Genomic DNA, 5,967 nt, shown 5'->3' with positions numbered 1-5,967 from the left:
TCGACACCAGACACTACCGAATTCGTCATATATTAATCACGTCGCCAATAGGGTTTAGGAAAACCCCGTCATTTTTAGACCGGACGAGTCCGAGTATTTATCGGTTCCGAGTTCGGTTCCGGGTCCAATCCCAGTCGGCATATCTAGTATTGTAAATACTCGGAGTATTGATCACGTATAACATACCGCCGTTGATACCAGAAAAATACGCATTTAGTTTTAAGTTTCGAATTCGAGTTCAATACCACTTATTTATCAAAAATACGTATTATTTAATATTTGATCAAAATGGGATACGATATCGTACCCGATTTTATACAAATATTAACATATAACGGAACAACGAAAATCTTTGCTTTAAAGCGCATGCTTAATCTGAAATTGTGAAAGATAAATTTTAATTAAAAAGTTTTCACTTAAGAAATTTAGTAAAAAGTTTGTCTGGAATGAAAAGGAATAGTCAGGAATAAATGAAAAGTTGTATAAAAAGATATCGTTCTGCTAAAGCAGTATCGCATATCTCCAATATAGTTACAGTACTTTTTTGTACTAAAAAAGATACTAAAACTTTATCATAAAAATATTTATTACTACTTTAAAAGTAGTAATAATAAAATAATATAAAATAATAAAATAAGCAAGGTATGAAATGATAGGATTTAAAATATATTTGAATTATATTAATTTAGGACTTCATAAAACTTAACAAATTTAAAAGTAACTTTTAAATTTATTTAATTTGAATTTAAGTCCTAAATTAATATAGTTCAAATATATTATAAATCCTATCATTTCATACCTTGCTTATTTTATTATGTTGATTATTATTTTATTAACATTTCTGTTATGCTATTACCTTTTTTTTTTACTGTTTTAAAAAATTTAGTAAAATAAATTAAAATTTCGAGCCAACACTGACATTTTATTGTTGCTAAACGTTAAATTTTGTTATAGCGATTGCAGTTCTTCTATCTGTTTTTTGCTCTTTAATAATTATTAATAAGTATTTGATTTCAATTAAATATAATTATAATTTGATATTTTATTACAACATATATGTTTTTATATATGAATATATATATGAATCTTTTTAGTTATTTTCATGTTATTTTAAAATTTTTTGTTCGTGCAATTCAGGTTATATATGTTTATAGTTTGCATATATGTTTATATTATGTTCAAAGTTAAAAAGTTTTTGATAAATATATGTATGTAATAATATGTGTTATGTAATTGTTTTATAAATGTGTCATTAAAATAGTATAAAATGTATCTATTGTGTATATAAATATTATATGAGGTGTTTATATATGTTATATAAAGTTAAATAAATGTATTGTGTTTTATAGTTATTATATATGTTTATATTATGTTGTTTCCATGTTTTCAAAGTGTGCAACTTGGCAAACGTGTTGAGCAAGATTTTGCGTAAAGTTGTTTTTTATGTTACCAATGTTATTACATTTGGCTTACCTTTATGTTGGTGTCTATTGTTAAAATTATAAGTGGTTTTATTATTGAAACTCACTGCTTTTAATCATTCACTAAAAGCGACTCAAGAAAAATCATTTTGCCGTATATACATTTTATTTATATCTCAATTTGAATTTTTAGAACCATGAAGTACCAACATGATTTGTTTTCTAAAAGCTAACATGAAATAACATTATTTAACAACTACTACTCTCTTATCATGACATCTTATCTCTATCAGATATAATGATTTTGGATTCATATTTGATGTTTTTCTTTGTATTTACTTATCAATTGCATTTTTTCATTTCAGATTTATCATATGATGGATTTATGCGATATAAAAGAAAAAATGTATGTAAATTTTTATGAGTTTTTCTAGGCTTTTCTAAATGTGTTTCTTATTCACATTTTATTTTACAAGCAAGGTCTGCAAGCAAATTTAACTTGAAAATTTTTTTTAGCTTTTAAGGAGAATTGGCGTTATTCTTTGTTTTATTTAATTTGTTTAAATATAGTAGTATTGACAAATAAATGTTTGTTTGTACTTGGTTTTTTACTTATCTGTTTTCAGATTCTTATAAACTAGGCAACTTAGCTAAGCAAGTTTTGTTTTATTTTTAGTGCTATTGGAAAGAGCTGAAAGTTATTTTTTAGAGTGATTGAAAAAAACTGAACCGTGTTTTGTAGTTACTTCACACGGTGTAACTGATACTGGTTTGAGTAAGTTTACTATTTTGTTTTAATTATATTGGATTTATTTTATATTTGATATATATTATATTAGATATATATTTTTTGTATTTAAAACTGACTGTAATTTGTTGACACGAAAGTTTATAAACTTAAATCTGACTATAGTTCAGTATATATATATATATATATATATATATATATATATATATATATATATATATATATATATATATATATATATATATATATATATATATACATATATATATATATATATATATATATATATATATATATATATATATATATATATATATATATATATATATATATATATATTTACTTTAGAGTAAAATATACTGACTGACATTGCTTCAATATTTTATACAAGATTGTGCATTTATTTTTTTTTTTTCATTAAGGTAAAAATAATTTTGTGCATTGTAGATTCTTTGTTAAATTAAAAATAATTGATGTAAATAAATATTGTTTATTATTTTTGATAAACGACTTATGTATATAAACATATAAAAAGATATAGATTTCAATAAATCTTAAGTTTAAATGAAGTCTTTGATTAGAAAAGATCACAATTTTTAAGATTCTTTTACGTTCATTCATTCAATTGTAACAATAGTAAGATTACTGGTAATATGTTTAATGACAACAGTGAAATTGAAATAGATAGTATTAGGCTCAGCAAAGTTATTAATGTAAAATGCTAATAGGCAACTTGAAAATAGTTGCCAAATGAAAAAAATAGATCTAGGCAAGATGAAATTAATTCTTGTTGAAATGCAAGAAATGTAACTGGGCGTGCAGAAAACTTACTTGACAGTATTCAGTGCCAAGCAGTGTTAATGTCTGTTAATTTGATTTTACTTTAGACACTTCAGAACAAAGCAAAGTATGAGATTAGCTATTTATAGTAACAATTAACACTTTTAAGTCTAAATAATTTTATTTTTTTTTATAATTTCTATCATAATTATGTTCTTTTTTTCTTTTCTTTTTTGTAGTTTGTCTTCCCTTTGTCATCTTTTGATTAGTTAGCTAACTGTTGAAACATGGTTTTAATTTTGTAAATTTAGTATGATGTGAAATTTACTCAATTAATCATTAGTCAACGGTTAGAGAGATGCTGGAGCTTAATTAAGAAATGCTGGAAATTAGCTTTTAATCAAGGTAAAAATAATTTTGTTTACTGGTAACATAATAAAACCAGTTAATACTATTTATTCCGTGTTTTTTTACTTTTGTTAACATGCTGCTTTGGAAACACTTTCCTTCTCTCTCTCTCTCTCTCTCTCTCTCTCTCTCTCTCTCTCTCTCTCTCTCTCTCTCTCTCTCTTTCTCTCTCTCTCAATTAGATGAGAGGGAAATTTAATGAAACTTATATAATTACTGAGCTCTTACGTATTTCTTAAAACCACAAATAATAATAACAAATATTTTACGAGTTGCTTGCTATTCTATGATATTGTTGCTCAAATTGTTTAACTATAATTGTCCCTTGATTGTTCAAATATTGTAATAAATGAAATCTTTTTAGTCCAAGTATTTAAGTTAATAAAATATCTTATTAAGTTGTAGTGTTATTTGCCAGTGTTACTACATTGTGTTGTCTAGCCTTTTTATAATCTTTTTGAATTATTCTGTAGACACAAAATATATATTTTCTGTTATTATTATCCTAATTCTACTACCAATAAAATGCATATAGTACTTTTGTAATTAAAAATTGTAATTTTTTTTTCGTTTCTCTTTTTAGGTATTTGCAGGCTTTACTTGACTTTCCTTTTCTGGTACCTGTGTTGCGACAGATTTTAAAAAGAACTCAACTGATGTTAATGCGGTCTTTATGTCGTTAACTATAAGCAATGACGTTGCTGATAGGGACTCAAAGTTAAAATATTTATAGATAAATTTGTATTTAATTTTTTAGATAATATATCAAAGTTACTAATGTGTTTTTAATGTTATTAATGATTTAATAACTCATAACCCGTATTACGGGTTGCTTACTGCTAGTCATTATCATTATGTTATGAATTCATAATAGTTAATAAAATTGTATTGAATATTCTCTGGTTATCGCGTTTTATACGTGTTTAAATGTGAGTTTGATACTCATTAGGCGTCGTATTGTATACCTGTCTTTATACACATCTGATGTCTATTTTTAATGCGCGTTCGACACGATAAAATGGCTAACATATATGCGTAAATACCGCGTATTCTGGAAAGTTTTGAATGCGCATGTAATACCAGGAAAATTTCGTATTGAATATTCTCTAGTTATCGTGTTTTATACGTGTTTACTAGAGTTTCAAATGCGAATTTGATACTCAGTAGGCGTCGCATTGTATACCTGTCTTTATACGCATCTAATGCGTATTTTTAATGCGTGTTCGACACGAGAAAATGGCTAACATACATACCACAACGATACGTATTTAAATGAGTTTCTAATGCGCATTTACAACTAAATTTGCCGACTGGGTCGTATCCCATTTTGATCAAATATTAAATAATACGTATTTTTGATAAATAAGTGGTATTGAACTCGAATTCGAAACTTAAAACTAAATGCGTATTTTTCTGGTATCAACGGCGGTATGTTATACGTGATCAATACTCCGAGTATTTACAATACTAGATATGCCGACTGGGTGGTATGCGTTAAGGTAAATAAAACAACTTTTAGCCAGTTCAACGTCTAACGTAAATATATTACTCTATACTTTTATTATAATCTTAAACTACCAAATAAACTTAACATTAACTTTTTAAAAATATCGCATTTTATAAAATGTATGTAAATATACTAGCAAAAATAAACTTAACTTAATTAAAATACTTGCAAGTGTTTAATACAAAACAGAGCAGTTATTTTTACTTAAAAAATAAAACTTTAAAAAAACTTATGCACTTAATGTCCGATAATCTAGAACGAATTCTTGTACAGAAGTTGGATGCTACAGAAAATGTTTGTTCGGAATTTGTTGATGTTGGTTTTATTGTAATTAACGCTTGATACAATTTTTCTAAATATACAGATCTTTTTTTAGTTTTTGAAAATAATAAAAATTCTTTTTTAATATTAGCTAATTTATCTCCGCAACTTGGCATAGTTGGACATTTCACACTTTCTAATATTTTATGTCGTTCTTCCTCCAGTGTTAATGGTACTGTGTTTCCTGTAGTATTTTCTTTATTTTCAGCTGAATGTTTCTGTTCATGTTTGTTTTGCTGTTCTTCATCCAAACCAAATAATCTCTTCAGTAAATCTGTTGTAAATAATTGTATTTTCTTTGAAGTCATAGTACCATTTATAAGAGAATCTAATAGCTCTTCTGTTTCTTGGTTTTTACGGATATTTATTCGAGTTTTCATCGTCATTAATAGCCCTCTATTTAAATTACCATTGGATTCTTTTAATTTTCTTAACATAAAATCAATTGCTAATCGGGCTGTTGCAAGATTAGCATCGTCTCTGCTAAGAGCTTCAACAGTTAATTTAATAGGCTTTAGAGTATATTCCAATTCATTTAATAATTCAATATTAATATCTTTTTTTAAATGTACACTTCCAATATGTTGCAGAGCTTCTTTAATGATATAAAATAATTTTAAAAATCTAAATATCATTTCGATCATTGAGTTCCAACGAGCTCTTACGTCTAACACCAGCTGAAGTTCATTTCCTAAAACTATTTTAATCTTTTCTTGCAAAATATTTATTTCTCACAGAAGAACTTTTAAAAAATTTGACAATTATACGAACACTTTTTATAT

At 25.6% G+C, this 5,967-nt stretch overlaps 1 long non-coding RNA gene across 2 annotated transcripts; it reads left to right on the top strand.

Moving 5' to 3' along the window:
* The first annotated feature begins 986 nt into the window (after positions 1 to 986).
* LOC136081089 (uncharacterized) lies at positions 987 to 4,135 on the top strand. Of its 2 annotated transcripts, XR_010638884.1 has the most exons (4): positions 987 to 1,827; positions 2,098 to 2,196; positions 3,261 to 3,354; positions 3,941 to 4,135. It is a non-coding gene; the product is annotated as an uncharacterized LOC136081089 (long non-coding RNA). The 2 variants fall into 2 exon arrangements; XR_010638885.1 differs by lacking the exon at positions 3,261 to 3,354 and having other exon boundaries at positions 989 to 1,827.
* The last annotated feature ends 1,832 nt before the right edge of the window (positions 4,136 to 5,967 follow it).

The sequence above is a fragment of the Hydra vulgaris genome, chromosome 06 (assembly GCF_038396675.1).
Source record: "Hydra vulgaris chromosome 06, alternate assembly HydraT2T_AEP".
Lineage (NCBI taxonomy): Eukaryota > Metazoa > Cnidaria > Hydrozoa > Anthoathecata > Hydridae > Hydra > Hydra vulgaris.
This window is presented reverse-complemented; position numbering and strand designations above follow the sequence as displayed.